The following is a 15,274-nucleotide window of genomic DNA, read 5'->3' as shown; positions in this document are numbered from 1 at the left end:
TCTACGCAATGTAAGAATGCCTGTCTCTTTATCTGGTCTAAAGATAAGCGAGACATGTGGAACCTTCCCCTTGGAGGAAGATCCTTGAATTCTAGAAGATACCCCTGAGAGACAATTTCTAGTGCCCAGGGGTCCGGAACATCTCTTGCCCAGGCCTGAGCAAAGAGAGAAAGTCTGCCCCCTACTAGATCCGGTCCCGGATCGGGGGCTACCCCTTCATGCTGTCTTGGTAGCAGCAGCAGGCTTTTTGACCTGTTTACCCTTGTTCCAGCCTTGCAATGGTTTCCATGCTGGTTTGGGTTGGGATGCGTTACCCTCTTGCCTAGTGGCTGTAGAGGTAGAAGCCGGTGCATTCCTGAAATTGCGAAAGGAACGAAAATTAGACTTATTTTTAGCTTTGAGAGGTCTATCCTGTGGAAGGGCATGTCCCTTTCCCCCAGTGATATCTGAAATAATTTCTTTCAACTCTGGCCCGAATAGGGTCTTACCCTTGAAAGGAATATTAAGCAATTTTGTTTTGGACGACACATCCGCTGACCACGATTTTAGCCAAAGCGCTCTACGCGCCACTATTGCGAAACCAGAATTTTTCGCCGCTAATTTAGCTAACTGAAAGGCGGCATCTGTAATGAAAGAATTAGCCAACTTCAGGGAGTGAATTCTATCCATGACTTCATCATAAGAAGTCTCCTTCTGGAGCGAGTTTTCTAATTCCTCAAACCAAAAAGCAGCTGCAGTGGTTACAGGAATAATGCAAGAAATTGGTTGAAGAAGAAAACCTTGTTGAACAAAAATTTTCTTAAGTAAACCTTCTAATTTTTTATCCATAGGATCTTTAAAAGCGCAACTGTCTTCTATTGGTATAGTCGTGCGCTTAGCTAGCGTTGAAACTGCCCCCTCTAACTTAGGGACCGTCTGCCACGCGTCCCTTCTGGGGTCAACAATGGGGAACATTTTCTTAAATATAGGAGGGGGAACAAAAGGTACACCTGGCTTCTCCCACTCCTTATTCACTATATCCGCCACCCTCTTAGGTATCGGAAACGCATCAGTGTGTACTGGGACCTCTAAGAATTTATCCATTTTACACAATTTTTCTGGGACCACCAAAGGTTCACAATCATCAAGCGTAGCTAGGACCTCCTTAAGTAGGGCGCGGAGGTGTTCTAGCTTAAATTTAAATGCTATGGAATCAGGCTCTGCCCGCTGAGAAACTTTTCCTGTGTCAGAAATTTCTCCCTCAGACAGGCCCTCCCTCACCGCCAAGTCAGATTGATGTGAGGGCACTACAGATAAATTATCCTCTGCGTCTGCTTGCTCATTTTCTGTATTTAAAACTGAGCAATCACGCTTCCTAGGAAAAGCTGGCAGTTTGGATAAAAATGCTGCGAGAGAATTATCCATTACTGCTGCTAACTGCGGCATAGTAATAGCAATTGGTGCGCTAGATGTACTGGGCATCGCTTGCGCGGGCATAGCTGGTGTTGACACAGAAGGAGAGGATAGTGAGCTATCCTCACTACCTTCAGCTAAAGAATCATCTTGGGCTATATCTTTAAGTGTGATTGTACGGTCCTTAAGCTGTTTGGACGCTATGGCACACTTCACACATAAATTTAATGGGGGAACCACCTTGGCCTTTGAACATACAGAACATAGGTTATCTGAAGGGTCAGACATGTTTGAAAGACTTAAACAGATCTTCAATGCAATAAAAATTATTTTTTACAAAAACGTTACTATGTCTTTAAATAATAAAAGTGCACACTTTATTATTGAAACATCAAAAAACCATCAAAGAAACATACGATTTTAATGAAATTTTCACCACAGTGTCTTAATGCTTTGAAAAGATTGCACACAAATTTTCAGACCAATTAACACCTTAATGCCCAAACCAGAGCTAATAACAGCAATTAACCGGTTAAACACACTACAGTACTATGCCACAGCTTTTTACCTTCCTTAGGGATTATTTTAGTAAGAAATAAGCCTCTCTGGAGTCTTTTCTGATGCCTCTGGACTCCCCACGTGAAGCTGCATGAACTGCCTAGCCAAAACAACTGCGCAATTGAGTTGAGAAAAAGAGGCCTCCTCCCTCTTCATTCCAGAGTGGAGGGGCCTTTCTGACTAGATTAGGTGACCAAATAAGTGCCAGGTGCAAATTAAACCCCAAAAGTGTTTTAAAGTCTGAAAAAACACCTTAATTATAGTGAAAAACATGCTAAAAAGCAATCGATTATGCCCACAAAAGTGTCAACCAGCATAGAGCCCTTAATATAAGCCCTAATCTTGTACAGAGTCTAAGAAAAATTGCTTACCTATCCCAGAGGGGATTGCTGACAGTCTTCTAGCATTACTAGGTCTTGTTAGAAAAATGACTGATCATACCTGAAGCAGTTAAGCCTGCAAACTGTTCCCCCCAACTGAAGTTCTCTGGTTTCAACAGTCCTGCGTGAGAACAGCAATGGATTTTAGTTACTGGTGCTAAAATCATATTCCTCTCGGCAGAAATCTTCATCACTTTCTGCTGCAGAGTAAATAGTACAAGCCGGCACTATTTTAAAATAACAAACTCTTGATAGAAGAATAAAAAACTACAACTAAACACCACATACTCTTTACCACCCCCGTGGAGATGTTACTAGTTAGAGCGGCAAAGAGAATGACTGGGGGGGCGGAGCCTGAGGGGAGCTATATGGACAGCTTTGCTGTGTGCTCTCTTTGCCACTTCCTGTAGGGATTTAGAATATCCCCACAAGTAAGGATGAAGCTGTGGACCGGATACACCAAAGTAGGAGAAAGAGCTGTTAACTTTAGGGCAATGCCCCCAAAAGGCCGTTTTAAGGGCCCTTGGTAGTTTATTATAGATTGGGTTTTTTTTATTTTGGGATGTGTTTTTTTTTTTTATTTAAAGGGTATTAGAATAGGAATAATTTGTATTGTTTTGTATAATTTTTTGTAATTTTTTTTATTTTTTTTATTTATCGCCAGTAGTGTACAATATTATAACAAAAAAAAAGAAACACAGAAGCACACACGCTTTATCCTTTGCGCCACGCAGGGCCAAGATGTCAAACAAAATAGATTACCTCATTAACCTGTATGGTTACATACTTATTGCTAAATCAAAAGAGTTTCATATTTGTACACAATACTGGATTTTCCAACAATTTTTACACCTCAAGCATACAGACCCCACACACAACAAACAAAAAAAAAAAAAAAGAAAAGAAAACACAATACAAATCTCCCCAGCTCTGCCCCCCTCCCCACCAGCCGGCCTAGGGGCATATCCATTCTCCCCTTAAATTAGACTCCAATATAAACACTGAGTCTCTAAAAGGGGAGATGACCAACTTCCTGGTGCTGATATCCAACAACTTAATATGAATTTCCCATTTAGCAAAAAAGGCCTCTATGTTTATTTCCATTTCCATTTGAACTTTAATCTGCTCTAGGAATAACTGATAATGTATGCCATTCTTAAATTCTGCAAATTTAGGCTCTTTATGGGATCGCCAGTTTTTCAAAATTGTTTTCCTACCTAAAAGAATGGCCGTGTTTATTAATAAGTGATTCCGCCCCACTTCCTCATACGTTGTTAAAAAGAAAACATTCTGGCATGTGATGTGCATATGACACTGAAAGATTTTTGTTAACCAAAATGAAATTTTACCCCAGAGTCTTTGAATCACCGGACAGGACCAGAACATATGATATATATCAGCTAAGTCTAATTTGCATCTAATACAACACAAACTGTCTCTTCCTTTAACCTACGATGAGAGAGACTTCGGGGTAACATATACCTGATATAAGATTTTAGTTTGTTGTTCTCTATAGTATTCCCCTTTCATAGCTTTTGCTGCTCTTTTGACTGAGTTAATCATAAGCTCTGGCTCTATTGAAATAGTCGGGCACTCCCTCCATCTTAAAGTAAGATATCTAATATTACTTAAATCTTGATTAGCTAGTAAGGCCCCATATATGGGTGAGATCGAAAGTTTCCCTATGCTAAATAAGCAGAGGATTTGTTTTAAGGCTTTATTATCCCACTCCAAGTTAGGCGTCTTCAAAATGTGTTCAGCATAATGCCGAAGCTGCAAAAAGGCAAAATATTGGGAGTTGGTAATACCAAATTCTAACTTACATTCGTTAAAGGTCTTAACTCTATTCTCCACAATATTAACTATTTGAATCATATATTTAACCCCCGCATTAGTCCATTTCCCGAATCTTGAAGAGTCATATCCCTCTGAGAACTCTGGGTTCCCTCTAATAGTTAAATACGGAGATACCCTAAAGTTGGAGCCCATTCTCGCACAAAACATGCGCCAGGCTCGTATCAGTTGTTCAATAATTATTAATTGTTTGATGCTTTTAGGGATTTCAGGTGGGGACATATGAGTTAGGGCCTTCAAAGAAAACGGTGCAGCTAGCCCTTCCTCTATATCATAGACAGATAAATTACCTAACTCTAAGAACCAATCTACTACATACTTCATATTAGCAGCTAAGTTGTAGGCTTCGAAGTCCGGGACGGCAATTCCCATCCCCTTCTTCCCAGCGGACATACGCTTTATGGCTATCCTGGATCTACTATTCTTCCAGATGAATTGCCTAATATATTTATTAATTATCAGGCTATCCTTCTTTGCCAAGAGAAGTGGAATAGCCTGGAATGCATAGAGAAATTTAGGTAATGAAATCATTTTAATTAACTGAATCCTGCCGGATAGAGACAAAGGCAGATTCATCCACCTGTCTGTGTCTTCTTTGAGTGACAAGATAAGTGGAAGAAAGTTTAAACTATACCACTTCCCTGGATCGAGTGAGAATTTCAACCCCAAATATGAAATATATTCTTTTGCTTCCATGAATGGTGTTGCAGGAGAATCCTTATTTTTAATCAGCCACAATATTTCCAATTTACTCTTATTTATTCCAAAACCTGTAAAGGTCTGGAATCTATCCAGCGCATCGACAATTAATGATAGATTATTTCCCAAATTTTGTGTAAAGATAAGCAAATCATTAGCATAAATTGCCTGTTGTATCCTAAATTGTCCTATATCTATTCCTTCTAGATACTCTCTGAAATAAATGGCTAAGGGTTCCAAAGATAAATTGAATAGCAGGGGTGAAATAGGGCACCCCTGCCGTGTCCCCCGTTGTAGGTAGAATTTGTCCGAAAGAGTAGAGTTGATAACTAGAGCAGGTTGGGGTGTATTATATAATAGTGTAATAATATTCACAAAATTACCCTCAATTCCAAAATTTCCCAAAGTGGTAAACATGTGATCCCAGATTAAAGAGTCAAAAGCCTTCTGTGTGTCTATAGATATAATGGCAGCATCCTTAGCTAGGAATGATTCCCCTTTATTCGCTATATCACAATAATTTATTGCAAGTTCTAATTTTCTAATATTCTTTACCAACGTCCTACCTTTCATAAATCCGGTTTGATCCGGATGCACAAGTGGACCAATGGCTATCTGAAGTCTATTCGCCAGAATATGTGTTAGTATCTTATAGTCCACATTCAACAGGGAGATGGGTCTATAAGACTCAATCTGTTTTAAATCCTTCCCCTGTTTTGGTACCAGGACAATCCTGGATTCATTAAAGTATTTGTTTGGACTGTTCCCACCTATACTAAAGGAGTTATACATATCCCTTAATGTTGAAATGATTTTATCCCCAATAATCTTATATAACTCCCCAGGAATGTCATCCGGTCCCGAAGCCTTATTAGGTTTTAGTTTGTTAATAGCCTTACTAATTTCCTCCTGGGTTATTGGGGTATTCAACATTAACATTAAAGCACAGTTAACTTGGGGGGGCCTGATACTTCCCCAAAACTGCTCCTTGTTGCAATATTCCACTTCTCTTACCTCATATAGTTTTTGAAAATGTTGTTGGAATTCCTTAATAATATCCAGTGGCTGAGTAATGACTTTACCTTCCACTTTAATACTTGTTATATTTTTACTAGATTTCTGAAAATTAATCATTTTAGCCAGGAATTTCCCTGTCTTATTACCATAAACCATAAACTTACTGTTCCACCTTGTTTCTGCTTGTATTTCTCTTGATATACACCAATCATCCCTCTGTTTCTTAGCCTCTAAATATTGTTTCCAATTCTCAATATTATTATTCTGTATATATATTTGAAATTTATTAACAATCTGATTCGTGAGTTGCAACCAGCGATTATTTTTTTCGAGGAGAAAGCTATTATTTCTCCTCGAATTACCGCCTTAAAGGCTTGCCATAATATCTCTATATTCTCAACAGATCCCTTATTTTTATCCAGGTATTCCTCCCATTTATTGAGCAAAAAATTCAGAAATGTCAAATTTGTATATAAATAACTTGGGAAGAACAACCTATTATTTGATGATTTGTTAGCATTAATTACTAAAGAGAGCAGAATTGGCGCGTGATCAGAGAGGGTAATTGGTGTTATTATTGTTTTTTGAACCAAGGTGAACAATTTCTTACTGATTAAAAACATATCAATGCGCCCAAGGGACTTATATGCTTTGGAGAGGCAGGTGTATTCCTTACTATCCGGAAAGGTGTTTCTCCATATATCTAAAAGATCTAAGTTATAGCAGAATTTTTTAAATGTTCTAGTATCCCTATTCCCCGAGTGCTGCTTCCCCGCCTGCTGTTTCCTATCTATTAATCCTGATGCCACCATATTCAAACCCCCCTCAAGAATAATATTCCTATCTGACCCCATCAATTTGTCCTGCAGCATTTTCCAAAAACAATTTTTCTTTTCATTTGGGCCATATACGTTACACACTGTAACTCTCCTCCCCCCTAATTCCATTTCCAAAATAATAAATCTACCCTGCGTATCTATTTCCCTTTTTTCAATTTGGTATTGCAGATTTTTCCTGAACAAAATGGCAACTCCTTTTTTCTTATGAATAGCCGGAGCATATACCACTTCTCCAACCCATCCCCACTTAAGTTTCTGGCTTTCGTCCGCATCAAGATGCGTTTCTTGCAGCATACCTATGTCTACTTTAAGTTTATTCAGATGTTGCAGAACCGCTTTACTTTTTATTGGAGAATTAAAACCACCTACATTCCAGGAGCCTATCTTATACTTCTTACTCATTCAGCATTCAACCCATACTACACCCCCCAGATCCCAACCTGGTCAGAGGGGGGGGGAGAGCGAGAGAGAGAAAAAAAAAAAGAAAAAAAAAAAAGAAAAGAAACCATTCATCCATCCACAACCCACCCCCTCCCCATCCAATCCCCTATCATTATATTCAGAAACTCCCCTATATGGTCCTTCTAACAACAACATGAAATTCCCTAAACTGCGGTCCATCCTATTCGCACAGCAACACAGTATATCCTAGACTATATCCAGTCCTAACACCTAACCTCCTCTAGTAGGAATTTTTCTGCTTCCTGAGGATTATCGAAGGTCTTGAACCCATCTGGGGTTTTAATACTTATTTTAGCCGGATATAATAATCTAACTGATCTACCTTCCTTTATTAATTTAGAGCATAATGGTGCACAAAGTTTCCTCCTATTGGAGGTTTCATAAGAGAAATCCTGAAAGATAAGACATTTCTTATTTTGATAAAGTACCTCCTTCTGGAGTCTATATGCCTGTAAGATCTTTATCTTATCCTGGTAATTCAAATAACGAACAATAATCGGTCATGGCCTAGTTTTCCCCTCTTCCTGCATCCTGAAACTCCCAATCCTATGAGCCCGCTCCACTATCATTGCCTGCTTATCTACTGGGATTTGTAATAGAGTAGGTAACTGAACTGCAGCAAAATGCAGGAGATCCTTTTCCAACAGGTTCTCAGATATTCCAATAATACGCAAATTATTTCTCCTTGACCTGTTTTCAAGGTCCTCAACCTTGTCACTCTCTATCTTTCTCGATGTCTCTATCCTCTAAGTCCGAGATACGCTGCTCAACTAAACCTAGCCTTGCAGAAATGTGTTTTGTTTCTTGTGAAATTACCTCTACAGTGCTTTGTATTGCCTCAAATTTAGGCAGAAAAAGGGTAGTAATTTGTTTCAGCAGTTCAGTATTTGTTATTAAGTCTGGCCCTGACTCTTGTGAGATTTCTATAGCTAGCTCTGTGCTACGTCTAGGCTGCTTTTTTCCTGTTGCCTTATCCCTGTCATGGCAGCTGTTTTGATGTTAGATACTGAAGATATATTTATCCATAAGGGATATATAAAAAAAGGTAATAATTCAATCTCCCATATTTGCTTTCTGCCAATCTTTGAACTTAAGTTGGGCCTCAGCTTAGCTTTATTCTGTCCCTAACTCCTAAACTTAGTGTCATCCCCAATACCCCCCTAATCCCCACAACAGAACTAAGTAGTATCTACAGATAATGTTTTAGACAAAATGTGCGCCAGTATTAATTTGTATAAACCTTAATGAACTTATCTTGATAATAATAGAAAAGAAAAAATTACCCTCGCCGAGGAAAGAGAAAATAAAAACACAAATTACCCTCGAAGAGGAAAGAGAAGAAAAAAAGAAAAAACAAGAAAACAAGAGCAAATTACATATTATCCTGCAAGTAATACAAAAAGAAAATGATCTTCCATTAGTTATGTAACATATTAGTACTTGATAAGTCCAATGTCAGTGCCGACTTCACTCAGCCCTGTTTTCAACCAAAGGAAAGCAGCATTATTCTTGCAGATGCATCCTCAAATATTCAAAGAGATTATTTCTTTTCTTCTTATTTCCAAAGACTCTAGGCAGGTGGAAATAAGCAAGAGAAGACGCCACATGTGTGTATCAATATCATCAAATGTGGGAAAAGGGGAAGCACAGGGTACTCACAGATTTTAGCGGCACTCAAATGTGCCTGCAGTTGCGGGCTGGTCCTTTAGCAGCAGTCCAGCATGCTGTCTCTCTCTAAGCGTTGTTGCTCCTCAATTTGTACATACAGGAAAAAAAAAAAAGAAAAGAGAAAAAAAAAAAAAAAACAGGGCCGCCCCTGTGTAAATCCGTTTAGGACAGGAAAAAAGCTTATGTCTACGTATGCAGGGTACTCACAAAAGCTGTGGCACTCCGTTGTGCCTAATGATGCTGGCTAGGCCTTTTACAGCAGCCTAGCACGTTGCTTCTCTGCCTTTCTCCCAACAGTGCAGATGGCTCCGTCACATATATAACAAAGAAGAGGGGACAGGGATACAAGGCCTCATGTGTGTAAGACTGTAAGATGAAATATATAAGGTTGCATGTGATTTTCAGAATAATACTCACAAAAAAGGCGGCACATCAGTGTGCCATTATGGGCAGCCTGGACCTTTTACAGCAGTCCAGCACGCTGATTTCTGCAAGAGATCCGTCAGTCCCCTTTATGCCTTACTATGTTGTAATCTATAGTCCTTTTTTTTACTTTTCCCCTTTCTTATATTGAAAGAAAATTAAAAGCTGGACACCACCTTCAAACAGGGATGGGACAGTGGGGGTATCCCTTATATTCCACAGCACCTTCTCAGGGGGTAGATGGCTGCGCTGACTATGCCAGCCTATGATCCTCTGTATGCACTAACTGCGCACTAACTGTGCTTTAAACTCACGGCCCAGGCTACTACGAGCAGAGGGGGGGGGAGAGCGGCCAGAGCGGCTAAAAAAATGTGGCAGCAACACTATGACCAATTTAGGAGTATCTTATATACAAGAGGCTGGTTACTACAGCCCTCACATTCGGATCCTGACGCTCATTGCAGTATGTGCAAGCCCCATTCTGGATATAAGGGAAAAAAAATCACGCTTACCCTCAGGCCGCTTCCCCTCGCCCGAACAGCACCTGCCTAGTGAGTGTACTGCGCCGCTTGCGGAGGCCGGGGGGAGGAACTGCTCGTCTGCCGGCTGTGGAACCCAGCGTCTGTTCCAGTCTCCTCACTCCCGGTGCCCCGAACACTATGATGGTCCTCTCCGCTCCCTAGCGCTTCTCGCGTGCTATCCTCAAGCGTGCTACGTCAGTACGTAGGACCTCCCCCTACCAGCTTGAAGCATTTCTTAGAGACACCAGGAAGTCTTAATAAAGTCAGAGATGTCGTCAGAGATGAGGCATCTCAGTGAAAATGTGTAATATTTATTTCAATTTTTTGTAATTTTAGTGTTTTTTATTTTTTGTAATGTTAGGTTTTAGTGTAAGACAGATTGGGTTTTATTTCACAGGTAAGTTTGTATTTATTTTAACTAGGTAGTTAGTAAATAGTTAATAACTATTTACTAACTAGTCTACCTAGGTAAAATAAATACAAACTTACCTGTACCTATTAGTTATATTGTAGCTAGCTTAGGTTTTATTTCACAGGTAAGTTTGTATTTAGTTTTAAATAGGAATTATTTAGTTAATAATTGTAAGTTTAATTTAGCTCTATTTTAATTATGTAAAAGTTAGGGGGTGGTAGGGTTAGGTTTAGTGTTAGGGGTTAATAGTTTAATTTAGTTTATTGTGATGTGGGGGGCTTGAATAAACTACCAATGGCCATTAAAAGGGCCTTTGTAGGGCATTGCCCTAAGTTAAATAGCTCTTTTACCTGAAAAAAAAAAAGACAAAGTCCCACTAACATTACAAACCCCCACCCCCCCAAACCCACAAAATAAAAAAACTCTATAAAAAAAAACCTAATCTACCCATTGCCATGAAAAGGGCATTTGTATAGGCATTGCCATTAAAAGGGCATATAGCTCTTTTGATGCCCAAACCCTAATCTTAAAAAAAAAAAAACACTCAAAAAACCCTTAAATTGGCTTCTTTTATCTTCATCCAGGCGGCGAGAAGTCTTCATCCAGACGGCCTCTTCTATCTTCATCCAGGCAGTGAAGTCCTCTTCCAGGCGGTGAAGTCCTCATCCAGGCGGCGAGAAGTCTTCATCCAGACGGCCTCTTCTATCTTGATCCTAGCGGAGCAGGTCTATCCTGAAGATAGGACACAAGAAAAACAAGGTGAGTAGCACTCTTAATTAGTCAATAAAAGATACAGGTGCATCCTAGAAAAGTGAATATCTAACAACGTAAATAAGAGAGTAGAAACCTAAAATACAGGTAACTAAAAGTCTAGGCAAAAGAGAGCACAGCTGTATATAATGAATAAAAGACTAGGGCGAATTCTTGAATTACAAATAGATTTAATAAAGTTACATTAAATAAGTGCATACATCCAAACATACAATCACATACATACAGGGATATAGAAGATGCATAAAAATGTCAGATGGGCCGTGCAGGGGACTGGTGCACCAGTATACAAAAATAGGCAAATGTTCGTCACTTTGCATGTATAGGTGATATATAATTGTAATCCGCAGTATAGTGCATGTCCTTAAAGATGCACAGACCAAGTGGATACAGTCTTACCCCTTCGTGTCTAAATGTACATAGTAGCGTGAGGTCATCAGGAGTCAAGGGGAGCTTACCCTCGCCGCGTCTTTTTCACAGGCATGTGTAAAGTGCAGATAAATAACAATTCATTAGAGTACCTGTCTTTTTCACGCGGTTGCTCTACCCTGAATTGTAGCTCCTGAGACACAGAAATATCCAGGTGAGACAAGGGGTAGACCACAGTCAGGCAGAGGGTCCTCTGACAAAGTGCTGCAAACCGACGAGTCTTAAAGCTCGTTTCACTCCTTTCAATACAGCAGCATGGAGCTTCTTCCGGGTGCTGACGTCACGTCAGTGGCTGTGCTGATTTATAAGAATTTGGCCGCCCTGGTAGTGAATGTCATTGGTAGAGAAATCTGTCATTCAAAACGGCTTTGATACTTTGTAGCAACATTTTGCTTTTTTGTAGATCAGTACAGCAAGGGGTTATATACAAGGATACATTTATGTTTAAACACTCATGCTTGCATACTTACACTCGATACATTGGAAGATTATATTATACATCTAATTTGTTATATTACTAGTGTGTGTGTATGTTCAGATTGCGTAAATAAGACTATGTTTTTGTAATTAGTATTGCAATTACGCCATTCATAATTTTTAATTTTTGATACTACCAAAGACTATGTAGTCACACACAGGATGATGTGCACATATCCACAGAGGATTAAGCTAAAAATGAAGCAAACTCTAATTTTTCATTGAGGCCGTGAGGTGCTAAGGTATTTAGTTTATATATCCATTTTGTTTCTTTACGTAGCAGGATATTGTCAATATCCCCGCCACGCATACTAAGTTTTACAGATTCAATTCCAATGAACTTCAAATCATCAGTTTTAGATTCATGGAATTGTGCATAGTGTCTTGCCACAGGGCTGTCAATATTGCATTGTTTGATATCGTCCCTATGTTCAGAGATTCGCGAGCGAAGTTCTCTAAAAGTTTTACCAACGTAAAAACTTTTACAGGAACAGTAAAGTAAATATATAACTCCTTTTGTGGAGCAGTTAATGAAGGAGTTGATTTTATATATATGTCCTGTATTTGTATTGAATGTTTTGCTTCTCTGCATGTATTGACAGCAGACACAGTGGCCACATGGAGTGCTGCCTACAATTTTCTGTGCATTTTGTTCCAACCAATTATGGGTTGGAACTTTATTGAATTCACTTTTAACCAACATGTCTTTTAGATTATTGCAACGCCTTGCAGTCATCTGTGGATAGTCGCCTACATATTGGTGAAGTGTTGTATCATTAGTTAGTAAATGCCAGTTTTTATTCAGAGTGTCTTTTACTTTGCTCCAATGGGCATTATATTTAGTAATGAACCTGATCTTGTTTTCTTCATTCGTGTCATCTCTGTTCTTACATTTATATAACAGGTCTTTTCTTTGGTGTTGGGAGGCTCTATAAAGAGCTCTCTTAATGCACCTTTTGGAGTAGCCTCTATCATGGAATCGGGTCGCCATCTCTTTGGCTTGTTTTTTAAATGTTTTTTCATCAGAACATATTCTACGAAGCCGCAGAAATTGTCCGTAGGGGATGCCCTTTTTCAAATTTGTGGGGTGGTGGCTCGACCCCAGGAGGAGGCTATTGGTTGCCGTGGGTTTACGAAAGACTTCTGTCTCAATTTTCCCTTCTTTTTTGCTAATTTTCAAATCCAGAAAATCAATTGAGTTTAAGTCATGATTACAGGTAAGAAAAATATTACGGTCATTACAGTTCAAAAGAGAAATAAATGTCATCAATTCGTCCTCAGTGCCATCCCATAATAGCAGAATATCATCAACATATCTGATCCAGAGGGCCACATGTGCATCAACCACTTCGGAGTAGTCCCCAAATACAATTTGGTTCTCCCAGCCGCCAAGGTGTAAACAGGCGTAGGTTGGTGCACATGTGGCCCCCATGGCGGTACCTTGTATCTGTTTGTAGCACTTTGCATCAAAGATGAAGATATTGTTGTCCAACACAAATTTTAATAAGTCAATTACAAATTTGGTATGTTTCTTGTAGCCAAGACCCCTTGTATTGAGAAATTCTTCACATGTTTTAAGACCCACATCATGCGGGATAGAGGAGTATAGGGATTCAACATCCAGGGACACTAAAATAGTGTCTTCCTGAATGTTGATCCCATCCAGTTTTTTTATTACGTCTGTTGAGTCTTGTACAAAAGTACGAAGATCATTGACAAATGGCTGTAAAAAATGATCTACATATTTACTAATTCCTTCCGTAGGACCTCCTATCCCTGATATTATGGGACGTCCCGGAGGGTTGGTGAGGGATTTATGTAGTTTGGGAGTCCAGTAAAATACTGGAATTTTAGGTTTTTGATTGAATAAAAAACTAAACTCATGGCTAGTGATTAAATTGTTTCTACGAGCATCATTAAGCATAAACAGTAATTCGTTATGGGATTTGTGGAATTCATCAATTGAGGATTTTGAATATTGTTTAGGATCTGATAGCTGTCTCATGGCCTCTTTAATGTAGAGGTCCTGATTAAGGATGACAATATTGCCGCCCTTGTCGGCCGGCTTTATGATAAGTTCAGGGTGTCTAGTAAGCTCATTAAGGGCTTTACGTTCCCGTTTGGTGAGATTATCGTTAACAATGCCTGTACTTTCGATTTTCATCAGATCAGCCGTAACGTTTTGTACAAAAACGGAAATATTGGGGATAGATGAAAAAGAGGGCATGTAGGTAGATTTTTTCTTAAAGTTAGTTTTAGGGTATATGTCAGTAATTTCATTACTTTGTTCAGAGAACAAAGTTTCTAGATTATGAAGTGCCTCTGTTTCTTGTCTACAAGACAAGTCTATCTGAGTTTTAGGAGTCATAATCTTTTTTAATGCTAACTTCCTAGCAAAAAGGTGTAAGTCTTTAGTGACCTCAAATAGGTCTAAGCTATTAGTAGGGCAGAAACTAAGGCCATTTTCTAATACTTTAATGTGTTCACAATTTAAAGGAAAGGATGAGAGATTAACTATACCCATTTTTTGTGAGTGTGGATAGGGGCCTAATAGAGATTTATTTCCTACTAGTTGTATCTCAGACGGTTTCTCGTCATCATGTATTGACTTTGATGTCGTCTGTTCTCTCTCCCTCTCATTCCTCTCCTTTCCTGAGGCCTCCCCGTGCCTCTTCTTCCCTCCTCGTCTGGTCCTACCCCTAAAGGGTGTACCTGTGAGGTATTTTCGTTATTGTTTTTATTTTCCCCATCAGAATCCATATCGGAGTTATCAGTACCTGAATCATAATAGTTTCGAGAATTAATGTGGTTTCTATAGATGTAGATTTTATTTTTTCTATAGTCTTCCTGGTCCCTTATTAATTTCCTTCTTTTGCGTGTTTTTATTTCACTTTGTAGTTTCTCAATAAGTTTCTGTGTTTCTTTATTTAGTTTGTCAAATGATGAATCATTTTCAAATTTATGTAGACATTCATAGATATCATCTACGTCTGTTTTACATTTCTCAAGTTTCTTAGCGTCTTCTTCTATTATTAGTGCAATGAGATCCAATGAACATTTGGTTAGTATTTCATTCCACTTAGTTATGAAGTCATTATCTGCATCTAAACCTCTCAGATTAATACCTGGATCTAATCGTATCCTAAGGCCTCTTGGAATTATTTCCATTTTTAAATAATTGCTAAGGCTTTGATGTTCCCATTTAATTTTAATCTGTTTGGTTAGTCTTTTTTTATAAAGCTTAAATGCAGAAATAACATCATGGATAGCATCATCCTCTGCTTCTATCTGCACATCTCCTGTTAGTGTAAATGCTTCATTAATATCAGTGGACCAACGTTCCTCTGATAATTTAAATGCCATGTCTAAGTG

This window comes from Bombina bombina, chromosome 7, assembly GCF_027579735.1.
Source record: "Bombina bombina isolate aBomBom1 chromosome 7, aBomBom1.pri, whole genome shotgun sequence".
NCBI classification, from domain to species: Eukaryota; Metazoa; Chordata; class Amphibia; order Anura; family Bombinatoridae; genus Bombina; species Bombina bombina.
This window is presented reverse-complemented; position numbering follows the sequence as displayed.